This window comes from Cheilinus undulatus, linkage group 6 (genome assembly GCF_018320785.1).
Source record: "Cheilinus undulatus linkage group 6, ASM1832078v1, whole genome shotgun sequence".
NCBI lineage: Eukaryota > Metazoa > Chordata > Actinopteri > Labriformes > Labridae > Cheilinus > Cheilinus undulatus.
In genome coordinates, this window is record NC_054870.1 from 17,454,000 (window position 1) to 17,468,314 (window position 14,315).

Genomic DNA, 14,315 nt, shown 5'->3' on the forward strand with positions numbered 1-14,315 from the left:
GTTTTCCACAGAGGAGGAGCTTCCCTCAATCCACTCTGCCATAAAGCCCACATCAGTGTAGGGATGCAGTAATGGTTGTCCTTCTGGAACTTTGTTTGGCCAGACGACCAGCTCTCAGAAGAGTTCTGGTTGTTCCTCACTTCTTCCATTTGGGAACCATGGAGGCCACTGTGCACTTGGGAACATCCAGAGCAACAGATTTTTTGTAGCCTTCTCCAGATGTGTGCCTTGCAACAATCCTGTCTCTGAGCTCTGCAGGCAGTTCCTTTAACCTCATGGCTTGGTTTTTGCTCTGATATTCATTGTCAGCTGTGAGGCCCTGTATAGAGAGGTATGTGCCTTTCCAAATCATGCCCAATCAATTTAATTTACCAAAGGTGGACTCCAGTCAAGGCATAGAAACATCTCAGTGAAGACTGAGAGAAATGGGAGGAACCTGAGCTAAATGTCATGTGTTGTTGAGAAACAAAAAAACATGACGAAAGATTCATCAGTTGATTTAAAAATAAACATCAGAATTGAAAGATAAAAATGGGCTAACAGATAAACAGATAAAACGGCTAGCTTAGACTGTTGGATAATTGTTTAGACAAGCTAGTACAGCTTTATAACAACACATGAATCATGGGATTTAACCATGAGAGTATGATTGAAGCAGCCTAATAATGTCAGATGACATTTGTGATATGTAAACGACAAACAAGCCTCCTCCATAAATGTTATCTTTATCCAATGTTGAATCCAACGTCAGTACCCCAGATACAAAGCCATGCAGGCCTAGTTCTTCTCCCTCATATAGGCTGAGCAGGAGCCTCATAAGATAAGAGAAAAGGCGCATTTTATTTTTCTGGTGGGCAAGAAACACACTTTAGTCCCCAGCAGATCAACAGTGACTCATGTAGCGATCTGAGCATGACTCACTTGTTGTGGCATCCTTGTTTGGCATTTCATTGTAAAGACGTAGGCAGTTAATTTAGACATCTTTCTACTGGGAAACACCCACCCACACAATCACACACATGCTCATAAAAGAGAGAGATGGCAGCCTACTTTGTCGGAATTCACTCTGATGAGGAGATTTATATGGTGGAATTTTATCAGCCTATTCAAGGAGTTATTTTAATTTATTACTGTGATTGAAACAGACAGAAACAGGAAGCAGTGGGAAGGAGATGTGACCATGTCTGATTACAGTGTTTTGTGCTTTAAGACAAGGTGGCTGCGCCTTCACCAGGATTTCTGATTCACTTTGCATCAAAGGCTGACTAATTAAATTGTGTCTTCCCCGTACATCTAAAGAGAAAAGGGCTTCGAGCTGTTTTGAAACGCAATGCTTGGAAAAGCCTGCATCATTCAAAACACCTCTCTGAAATGATTTTTCTGATGTCATAACTGTTAGACAAAGACAGTGAAAGCAAATCAAATAAATGTACTTAAATTGTTGCAGTGAAGTACAAATTGAAGTTTATCAGGCATGCTGTTTATTACATAAATGAGTTGACCTACTCAGCTGAATAGAAACAACAGCATGTAGAAATACAAGCTAAAACTTTCAATTTACACTCCAAAACAACCAGACTAAACAATCGGTAAGGGTTAGGGTAAAGGTTAAGGTATGGGTAAGTCTACCAAAAGTTAAAAGTGAAAAACCTGACCTGCTCAACCTTATTACAGAGAGAGTTTCATAAAGCAAAGTACACATCTGAGGCCAAAGCTAACAAAGCTTTGTAGCTAATGTAGTTAGCTACGGATTCAGATTTAGGCGACTGAATCTGGTTCTGTTTTCAGATTTGTCTTTGGAAGTATAAATTTTGCTGTTTCCCCCTCCCTGTTCTAATGTCCTTGTCTCTTAAGCAGAGCATTTGTGTTGCAGGGGGCGTGGCTAGCTTCTCCTGTAACAGCAGATGAGGCACACCCGTCTTCAATCAGACATCAGCCTGGTCCTCAATCCACTACTCTGCCAGATAATTCTGTCTTGTTTGGTATTGTGCTCTACAAGTTTTGCTAGTGTTTTTGCTTCCTGAAACCCTTTAATACTTACCAGTGTTTTTGTTTGTTTTAGGCATCTGTTTGCCTCGCTGCAGGCGATATCTTTCCAGCGTTTTCTTGTCAATATTTGGTCTTCATGCTTCAACGAGCCAGCCACCTCCCTGTCCCCACTGCCTGTTTTTTGTCTTTTTGAAAAATAAACTTTTGAACTTTCGCTACTCAGTGGAGTGTCCTTTGAAAAAGTCTCACACACTGAGGCCGAAGTCGTATCCACTCCACTTGCTCCCTCATTCTTTCTCTCTCTATCCACACACACAAACGGCTTCACCATCGATGTCAGCTGGAGGTCAGTTTCCCGCTTGTTTGTTTCCTTAATTATAGCAGGGTGGACGGCATTAGAAAGTAATTCTTGCTGTGATGATTTAAGATGCTGTCTGACTGGAAAAAATACTCCATAGTTGAGGATTCTGCTCGTGGTTCTGCTCTCACTTTGGGAGTAATATCAAAATATCAAACATGACCGAAATCAATCCAAGCAGCTGTTTGGGTTGTAGTCAGGTCATGGTGAGCTGTGGTATCCCTCTGTACACAGCACTACAAACAATGAACAATCTGACTGAAAGGCGGCTTCCAATCAAGTCATACAACTCTGAATTTGTGGCTAATTTGGTGAAATTTGCAGCTTTAGTCTCTTGCTTTGGGTGCCTAGTTGACCTAAACTTAACATCCAGATTCCATCATTTACATAATAGAGCTAGCTCTTTGAACCAGCCCATTAGTGAACTATACATAGTAGAAATCAACGATTTTGGGCTGCTGGTGGTTGGTTAGTTTGCATGTTTTTACACAAATCAATGCTATCAGTCACCCTTTACATCTGTCAGTGGATTTTAAGAAAATCTAAAGCAACAAAGAGTGTCAAAAAGATCTTTACTGTGACCATTCAGTGTTAAATCTTTTGGAAAAATACAGTGTTTTCTTCATGCCCTGAAAAGTGGTGATCTTGGAGATAGGAGGTTTTGGCCCAATGTCAGTGCTATACCGCTTATCCCATTTGAGGTCATGGGGGGCCTGGAGCCTATTCCAGCTGTCAATGGACAAGAAGTGGGATACACTACTGGTTACCAGTTAATCACAGGGCAAAAGAGTATCGCCATTTTTCTTCCTTGTCAACAGTTGCAAACAAACTGGCAAATTTCGACATTTTCACCCAATCTGCTCTCTTTTTATTATAGCAGGACACACAAATGTAACTTTTGCATCTTTAAAAGACCCAAAATTGACCTGAGAAGTGTCAGTATTTGCAGACCTGTGAATTTGAATGGACTCTGCTGTTTGCTTGTGGCAGCATCAAGTTATAATGTGACTAAATCAGAAGGTTTATTGAGGCTTTTGATACTTTTTCCATTTTAATTATAATGTATTATTTTAAATTGTGGTATAAAAAGTCTCAAAAATGTTGAGATTTTTGTGCTTATATTCCTTGCCGAAGATGCCTCAAATGTCAAAAGTAAAATAACCTCATGCAGTGGTCACAAACAGTTTGAAAACAGCTGGTTCAACATGGAAAAGCATTGCATTTATAAACTTATCCAAATCAAAAGTAGCTCCAGCTGTCATGGTCATGTAGTCACATAAAAAGGGCAATATTTCCTTCTGAAACATAATGAGGTGAGAGAAAGTTGTAGTTTCTCTTAGTAACTCTGCACCACTAGAATTTAGTGTATGTGCTCTTTAATTCATCAAAATGAATCACTAAATTTGAGGACACAGATATTAATAGACATCCTCCGTTACACCTTCACATGGATGTGTAGATATTGAGCTTCCCTCTGATAATCTATGACACACAGCAGTGTGAACCAGACTGGGTACCTACTCCCGCCTACTCTCCAGCAGGACGCCCTGGTGTTGACTCTTTAATACCCACAATAAAAAGATTTAATTTGCTCCGAGGCTGAGCGAGTGAACTTATCATAAGGACACACACAGTTCTTTCTATAGAGATGTCACCCGCTCCCACACAGATCACCTCCTCACTTCCCTCCAGCTCCTCAGTCCTCAGCTTGTAGCAGTCAGTTTAGCACCCACCTACTCACAATGTGACACAGAGGCCTTGTCTGAACGCCAGAAAACTCCTGCCACACAGTGAGTGTGTGCGGTCAGTGTGTGCGTGACGTTGCAGATCTACTTAAGCAACATGGTGTTTTCGTCATTAGGAAGTGAAGACAGGCTGAAAATAGACGGAGTGATTCAGAGCCTGGACAGTTTTAGCCCTGATGTTGAGCCAAACTGTGGAAGCCCTGCGTAGGTCGTCCTCCAAATCAAATAAACAGGATGAATTATTATGTTGCAACAGGCTGTCACTGCTGGGTCAAGAAAAAACACAGAGATCATGAAACATACAAACATAGAACCTTGCATATTTATAACTCAGCAGTAAACAACAGAGGCTGTAAATGTTGATATGTGAGTGCTGGATGACCCTTTTTAGGCCGGCTTTCATGTACAGTAAGTCAGAGGATTGTACTGAAACACAGTCCCTTTAAAATGTTGCAAGTTTGGCTTTATATCTTGATCCAGACATGCACAATAAAACTTTTTTCTGGCCCCCATTATGGACCATGAAAAGCGTGATTTGGTATCAAAGTCTGAAGTCTACCATAGACTGTTGAAAGTGTTGGACAAAGTCTGGTTGACCTTACCCATCGGTTAATGAAGCTGTCTTTTAAAGCCCATACATGGGTGACGTAGTGAAAATGCTGTCTCACACTAACTGTCAGTCAACCTAACAGCAGACAGGTGCAGCTGAGGCAGGCCTTAAGCTTCCTGACAAACAACACACTGGCTTGCAGTTTCACCAGCAATGCCCCAGTTACACCCAACTCCCATCCCCCATTACACCAAAATGGATGAGTTATTAAAAATGTCATCTCCTGAACAATGTGTGCCTCTAAATATTTGAACTATTCCAACCAAAAATGTTTTTGAATCGTGGATTTAAATTTTCTTCTCATGTAAAAATTGGCATTTGATTTACCGGGTGTTTGCAACTTCCAATAATTCTGCAGACAGACTCAAGTAGACATTTTATTGGTGGACTCAGGGCCCTAATGTTAAAAAAAACCCTGCAAGGTGCCCTCTTTGATGCTCCTATAGATGAACATGATATATGCTTCCTGAGTGCCCTCTGAGAAGAAAAGATTTGACAAGGTGCTCTCTTAGAGGCCCTCTTAGTGAACAACAATTCATAAAGTGCCTCTGGGGTGCCCTCTGAGTCAACAAAAGTTGACAATGTGCCCTCTTAAGTGCCCTTTAGGTGGACAAAATCTGGCATGTGCCCTAGTGTCCTCTGGGTGAATAAAAGCCGACAATGTGCCTCTGGAAAGGGAATGACCCCGCCCCTCTAATTGCTACAATATAAAATCACAGAGCAGTTTATTTTAATAGTCTGTTGTTAGCTGATGTCACTGACTTTATTAAAAGTTAACAGTCAGTTAAATGCTGTTTTTCTGTTTGTTGTGAGGTAAATTTGCCAAATCCATCAGCCACAGTGGTCTATGGATCATTTAAAGCATCATAACAGAGATTTGAGCTAGAGAACTGATTTTGTCTCTTCTCTGGCACAAAGCCAGGCAGCTGCGCTCTGCTCATAAGGTCAAAATTCAGACTGTAGTATTTTTTTTAAATCTGAGAGGGTCATATTTTTCCTGAGCGAGCGTGGCTTCAGCTTATTCAAAAGACATGCCCACACCATCCTGGAGCAGATTTTACTGCCTAATTTTTCATGATTTTGAAGCTTAATTTCATAAACTTCGAGATGTTTTAGTTGACTGAAATTTGATTTAGGGGTTCATAACACAGTGACCTGTCATACAACAAACCTAGAAATACAGATTCATTTTCACTTTAGGGTCTTTAATTGTTTGGCTAGTCCAGGGTCTCTTGCACAAATCTGGAGCCCTTACGATGCAGCCATGGCTTGCAAAAATCTACCCCAGGTTCCCTAAGGGTCTCTGATCCTCGATCTCTTAGACAGTGTGCATATTGCTGGCGGTGGGCTGAAACCTCCTATCTCCAAAATCACCATTTTCCATATAATGAAAAGAAGCTGTATTTTTCAAATAATTTAACACTGGATGGTCATAGTCAGAAAAGACATCATGGATGTCATTAGACCTTTATGGGGGGTGGGTTGAAGTCACATTTAAATGTTCCTAAGCCCCCCTGACAATAATTACATTAAAACTGACTAGATTTATAAGGAATGCACCGAATCATTACGTATATTACTTTCTCTTTAATGCACAGACTGTCTTCAGACACAGAGAAGTATTAGTAGCATCTAAAGTTACATAGTGCTGAAAACATGCCACCTGGGTGCTCTGTGGAAACAGCATGGATGTTATTCTTCCTGTTTTTTTGTCAGAGACTGACAAAAAGTAATGCAAAAATAACAATAAGACTAACAAACCTGAAATTAGGAATACACAACTATGTTGAGGGTCGATTTGAGTTGCTTTGATTTCTTGGCTGTCGCAGCACAAAAGATCTTGTGAGTTTTACAACTCTGATATAAAGGCTGTCTGTTTGCCATATCCCTTCTTTTCTGGTCCACATCTGTGTTCTTGCAGTACTTTTGTTTCTCTAGATGAGCAAAGCCATTTGTGTCTCGTAGCCAAATAAGGCTAATCTGCTGTTTCCGTGCCATTGTCCCTCAGACCCCACAACTTGATTGAATCCAAATGTGTTTTGTGACAGGCGTGGGTCCACAGGGTAAAGGCAGGAAACTGGCTCTGAGGGAGTCTCACAAGAAATCTGCACATAATAACTGAGATCACCCACAACTCTTGCTTTTACTTTGGAAGAATGTGATAAAATTTGACTTCACCAAAGAAAAAAAATCACAACTTTAGAGCCCAAAGCAGACGCTTTACTAATGTTCTGTGGGGAAATGGTGCATTAACCTGCTGCAAGTCCAGTGACTTCAAGTCCTAGTGTTTTTCATATATGATTTCATCTCTCCCTGTACAACTGCCCTGCTTTGTATCTAATTTTGCAGCTCCGCTTGTAGAAATCTGTTCTTTGTGCCCCACATGGCCTCAGATGGCCTGCAGGGTGGCAGTCTGTAGATGCTCACCCTGATACGGCTCCAGAAAACAATTTCTGCACAAAAGCGATCAGATGTCATCAAAGGGGTGACTGTGAGGACTCAGAGCCGTGCGTGAGCCTCGGCAGTGACGTCAAAGTGTCATGTACAGTGTTTACTCTTTCCATGAAAAATCAACAACAGCCTGCAGTATTTATTGACACACTCTAATACGGCAAGGAACCAAAACAAAACAAACCGTTTGACAATCTGACATGCCTTCGAGTTATTTTCCCAGTACACAGATGGTTTGCTGAATGAGGTCACAGCAATGGTTAAAAAAATACTACAATAGAAAAAATCAAGGCTGTTGCTACAGGTGAAGCCCACTGATATTAAAGAGAAACTCACTTGTATGTAGTCTAATGGTCAACCTTTGTTTTCTGATGATTAACACTTACATTAATTAACTAATGCATTGCCCTTACTGGTCAAGTATACTGTACTTGCATCTGCAAAGTCTGTTGAACCCATTAGACATATTTGTGTTTCCCCCCCAGGATTAGGAAGTGGTTTATGCTTCAAGAAATGTCCACAGACAGTTTGCGAGAATAAAACCATTTGGTCCCATTCATGAATCCCTCATGCGCCAAGAAAGTATTCACACACAGAGAACACACTCAGATATGCCCTCTATCCACTTTAACATATTGAAAAAAAACACTCTGACTGTCAGGGGGATTTATAAACCTCTAAAGCAGTGGTTCTCAGCTGGTGTTCAGGAGAAATTTTGGGCCATTCTTCCTTACAGAACTGCTTCTGCTCACCTGTCTGGTGTACATGGCTCTCTTGAGGTCTTCACAGCTTGGGCCACTCCAAAAGGTGGATTACCTTTTTTGAAGCTATGCTGAAGTAGATTTACTTTGATGTTTGGGATCATTGTCCAGTAGCATCACCACTTTGTCTAACTACAGCTGGTTGACAGCCACCCTGATGTTATCCTGTAGGATACCTTGATAAACTTGGGAATCCTTTTCCCCTTGATGACGGCAAGCAGTCCAGGCCCAGCGGCAGCAAAGCAGTCCCAAATCATGGTGGTCTCCACCATATTTTACTGTGGGGAGGATGCTCCTATGTTGATATGCCGTACCCTTTTTACACCATACTGCGTGTTCTTCTCAGACAAGTCAACCTTAGTTTCATACGTTTACAAAACATTTCCTGACAAGTGTTGTGGATTATCATAATGCTCCTTGGCAAACCTCAGGTGTACAGTTATGTTTTTTTTTGTTTTTTTTTTTAAAGCAGCAGCTTCCTCTGTAGTGTCCTGCCATGGCCACCATGCCTGTTCATCTGTTGTGCATGGTGGACTCATGCACAGAGATACTGTGTTCCGATGATTCCTTTAAGCCTTTAGCTGTTAGTCTAGGATTCTTTTTACCTCTCTGAGCATTCTGTGTTGTGCCCTTAGAGTCAACCTGGCACAGCGCCTACTCTAGGGAGAGCAGCCATGGTACGGTATCTTTTGTGGACAGTTTGTCTAACTGTGGGCTGGTGAATAACTGAAGTCTTTGAAATGACTTCGTAACCCATTCCAGTCTTATGTAATTTAACAGTTATTGATCAAATCTTCTGAGATCTATTTTTGTCATACATGTTCACATCAGCAGTTGCTTCTTGAGAAGAAAAAACATAAAAAGTTTGAGTGTTTTTATAAGTTACAGTGGCTCTACTTCTGGCTCAAATCTCCGTCAATTCATTGGACTTCAGATGTGCTAACTCCTGACTCAAATGAGCTCTTTTTTGGAGTCATTGGCCTTAGGGTTCACTCACTTTTTCCTTCAGCACTGGGAATTGTTAACGGCTGTGTTCAGTAATGACATGAATTATATGAATCATAATTATTTCTGTGGTATTAGGTTAGGCACATTGTGTTTGTCTGTACCTGTGACTTAGATGCAGATCAGATCAAATTGGATGATCAGTTAATGCAGAAAACTAGATAGATTTAAAGGGTTCACATACTTTTTCTCCACAGTATGCCTATTTACTTGCTGACCCAGTCCCTGAAATAATTACAGGAAAAGGACAAATGAGACAATTATGATTATTGTCAGGATAGTTAATACATTAGTGGTTTTTGATTTGATTTGATATAATTTTATTATTGTCATGCATAAACAATATGCCCAGCCCAAACAGGCTTACAAGACATCATTTTCTTTACAGAAAGACCAGAAACCAAAAGTAGATGCTCGATTATATAGTAGACTAGTTCAACAAACCATCCTGACACTTCTTCCAGGCTTTTGCAACAAAAGAGGCCAACTTATGATTATTGAAAGTAAACAAACATTCCATCCTGTCATCATCATTGCTCCAAAATATTTCAGGATTACAGATATTTCATTCAGCAGAGGCGATCTCAACTCAACCTAGAAAGGACAGTATAAAAGAAAATGAGATTCATTCTCAACTTCGGCTAGATCACATAGTTCACACAGCCTCTGCTCTTCTCGGACCTGCCAACTTCTAGAGCCGCAGGAAGGACTGTTGTTCTTAACTGGGTGACCAAAGATCTTTGACTTCTTAATTGATTAGCTTTAACATAAATTTCAGTACCATAATCGTGGTAACTCTTGGTGGAATTCAAAGTATTTTGAAGGAACCCCTGATGATGCAAGAAGGCACTCAGGTTGAGAAAGGCTGCATATCATAGTGCATCGTATTGCATCATTTCAAGTTGTACCATATAGTTTCATGTAGTATTGAGCTGTATCATATCATATTGCATTGTAGTGTATCATATGCAACTATAGGAACTCTCAGATAACAGTACAGTATGTTGCTCTTATTATCCAGCCAGAATGTTAATTCTTTTTTTAGACTTTTGTCTATGGTCAAACATGTGATGCAAACTGTAAGCAGCAAACTTTCCCAAGTGTGTAGGTGTGTTTCACCCTGCCGTCTTATTTTTAGCTGGCAGACAATTGTCATCATCATGAGGGTTCATGTGCCTGTTTGTGTGGGTGTGTTTTGGTCTGATGAGGGAAATTTTCGTCAATATCATGGTTACAAAGTAAGAAACCGAATATTCTCATGGTAAATACCACACAGTACTTGACTTCAACAAAAGTGACAAAAATAGTTATTTAAACATAAATAAAGGAGGTGGAATGAGAAGCTCAACTCTGATAAATGTTCATAGCAGAGAATAATTTTGAATTGTTAACATTCAAAAATAGTCAAAATCAATTAATGACCACGTATAATTTCTTGTGAGTCCAAATCAGTTAGTTAGAAAGTGGACTAGTTCGTCAAATTACAGTCAAGTGTCTTTGATGCAAAATGAAGAGAAGTGAATCCTGAAAACTAATCAGAACAGCAAATAAAACCTTGACTTGCTTCAGCAGAGAGAGACACCAAGTGGCCTGAATGGAGACTACACATTAACCCTTTAAGTGCAGGACTTATATTTCAGCCAGTATACAGGAAGTTGATAAAACATCTAGGAGTATTGTCATTGTTGCTACTGTTGCCTTAGTTTTAATTATTGTCAAACAAGCTTTCCCTTATTCAAAATGGATAATGTACACAAAGATTACACTCTGTTGATGTAAATGGGAAACATTAATAGATAAAAATACAGACTCTTCTAATTGAAAAGATATTTATCGTTCTAAAATTACTGAGTTTAATGCACAAGAAATAGAATATGGCATTGAATAAAAGAAAACCCCCAAATGATGTTTTGATAGTCTTAAAGCAGCAGCTCCAAACACAGAGAAAATTCAGATTTTAGCAACTACTCCAGGAAAGAAAAAAAATCAGATTGATCTTAGACTTTAAAATTAGGTGTGCCCGTTTCATTTCTTTAAAGCCAACCCACCTTAACTATAAAATCCAAAAAGTTCGATTAAAACAGAAACTTGATTATTTGGTGTCATGTTTGTTCTTTAATCTTTGATGGTTTCACACAGACCAACAAGTTTGAACATAAAAAGTATTCCAGTTCTTCACAGTATTGCATTTTGCACAGTGTTATACAGACTACAGAGTTTTTGAGTGAAGGCACAAAACTAGAGATTACTTCTGCAAACGAAAAATCCCTACAGACAAACGTGACAAACTAAATTATATCAAACTTGGCGCATGAACAGATTCACACAACATAAAAACTAACGTTATCTCTACCGACTTCACGGCAAGAAAGGTAGTAGTGTCAGAATCAAACAGAAAACTTGTTCGATTATGTTTTAACCCACTTCGCAAACTTTTTTCCCTCTTGGTTTCACAACTCTTGCACTTTTCCCCCCAAAGCATTTCAAACAAAGAAGTAAGAATAAAAAGACTCTTCCAGACTTTTCCAAACCTGTGCATGTAACCAGCTGATTGTCCAGTAAACAACATTTCCTTTCATCTGAAGTCCAACAGCTCTGAGCTAAGTGCCCCGGGTTGTTTTAGTGCAACTCTCCTTCAAATACTGAAACCATTAAAATAGACCTCGCTCTGCTACAAAAGTACACATAGTAGTACAAGATAACAGTTTTTATAAGTACTTTTTTGCTACATATGGAGCATGCTATAACAATAACACAATAGCTACATATGTAGAAGTAGTAGTAGGGCTTCCTCATGCATCTCCCACCATCTCCTCAGCCGTTAACAATCAACAGGAGGCAGTACAACAGAGGCACTGCACACACTCCTTCAAACATACATTTTCAAGAATTATGCTGCTGCTTGTATAGAAACCCCACAACTGGTGGTTATTTCACTCCAAAAAAGAATAAGAAAAAGCCAGGACAGTTAAATATTAATTACTGCGGTTGAGGGAAGTCATCACAACAGTTAAAGGTAAAGATTTTTCAAACATTAATATCACAGACATCATAGATGTGCATACGTTTTTAGCATGTATAGTGCTAAGAATTCATCATAGGTCAAGCTCGATGGCATCTCTTTTGTCTGGCAATATGTCCAGAGACCGCTGCCTGCTTTCGGGCCTGTGGGACAGCCACAGTACAACCAGGGGCTCGTGGTACACCTTCTACCCACCCAGACAATACCCTAGAATTTGCTTTCTCACCACATCCACATCCTTACTGTGCCCTCAAATTGTGGACCATTATCTTTTCAACAAATTAGTTTTTCATGTCCCTGGTAATATGCAAAGACATCCAAATGGGAACTGGGTTGTGTCAATCCTCATTCTTGCTGGATGGTGACCTCCGGCAGGCTAACTTGCTATAGCACTCCTTACCTCACCCTCAATTTCTGGACCAAACATGCCTTAAAGTTCTGCACAGCGCTTATATATTTCTGATATAAATATTAACATCACAGAAATCATATCCTATCTATATCTGTTGTTGAGTACTGGAATGCCTGCTCCAATAAACATAGTGAAGTCAAACTCTCTTTGGGTTTGTTATTCTCAGCTCAGCGTTCACACTGATGGGAAAGCACTTCTTTCAGCTTATGTTTCACTCAGTGGCTTAAACATGTTTCAAACATGTTTTTTTCATGTCAACCCTGCCTTTTCCAACTATTAACCTCGCCATTATGTGGGAGGAAAAAAACATAGAGTCAAATTAAGGTCAGGCAGCAAATTTGAAAGGAGATCAGTCCTACAAATGGCTGCACTTGATCTGAACCCTAAGGAACATGTTATATTAATGGTTCTCAACTGGTCTATTCTCAGGACCCCTCTTGAATTAAGAATTGCTACCCAAATTTCTGAACATTTTTAATAAGCCAAATCTATTTAGCAATGAATACTGGAGTTTGTTTCTTATTTGTAACAAAATGTGACTATACAAAAAGACAGGAAATATAGAAACCCTAAACTGATATACATGCATACATTGTTGGTTGTTTTCCAGAGATTTTGAGAAACTAAAACATTAAAGTGAGAAAACCAGTTTCTTTTGCTCGGAAAAAAAATGTTGAATGGATATAGTTCGCAAGAAAATGACTTAAATGTACTCTTTATCATGGAAAAAGGAGTAAACTAAAATGTACAAATGTATTTTGGCTTGGCCTTCCATGTATCATGGACTTTAGTGACAGTTTTTTTCCATAGACATCTTCGTGATCCTTTGAAAACAGCTCCATGACCCACTTTTGGGTTCCGTCCTACCAGTTGAGAACCACTGCTTATTTATTTACATCCCTAGGATGAGTGCAACAGACATAAACCCATGAGGGCTGGGCACTTTTTGTGCATAACATGTTAATAAAATACAATCAATCTCCACCTAAAGTTGCTTCTTAAAACTTTAAAAGCATTAATGCATGCACCTCTTCAAAGAGCTGCATTATTGCCAGATTTCTGCTAGATGGTTTAGTGCCATCTTGTGGTGAGGCTGCAGACTGCAACCAAATGATTACTTTTCCCTTGACAGTCCCCTCCCTGTATTTAAAATGCCAAGTCTAGGTCAGCCGTACTTAATTTGTTCTGTTCTACTGAAGACATGTAGTGAAGGATCTTCCCGGTGTCTGTAAGGAGGACGTGCTCCCTTCTACTGAAATAACAAAGGTGAGATTCAATTTGCAATTTAACAAGTAACCTTGTTTAAAAAAGGTTCAGACATTTAAGGGGCACGATTTTCTGGGTAAAAAGGGTAAGCTGATATTTCTCTGTATTTTACAAGTCTGATCAGTGCCAGTGGAAGAATATGTGTTGATCTGTTCATTCCTATACATTTATGAAAATAATTCAAAGACAGAGACAGCCAATGGGAACAAAAATAGCTGAAAGTCTTAATATCATCGTCACAGATCACATATGAAAACCTAACAACTTAATACATTTACAGATTTTACACATTAATGTCTTTCAGTCGCATATCTCTTGATGATCTGGCTAGATAAGGTTTTATTGTCATTAAGTTGATCAACACCACTGTGTTTGTGTTTGTGTCAACACACCAAATCTTTAAAAGTGTAAACACACAAATGTAGAGTTTTTTGCTCTTTTAGGTACTAAAAAAAGAGTAATAGGGCTTTTATTAGCAGCAGTAACTCATGAACTCTCTTCATCAATGTCAAACTCACAAAGTGCTAAATCCTCCAACCTCAGTTTCAGGATCAGGTTTTTGTATGTGAAAAGAAGCAGTGGAGAGTAAGCCTGATGAAAATTCAAGTTTACCCTCTGTATTTTCAGGGCTCGTAAAGCCATTAAAAACAGCAACAGCTAATACTCTGTGGGCCGTAAAGCAGAATATATAACCTG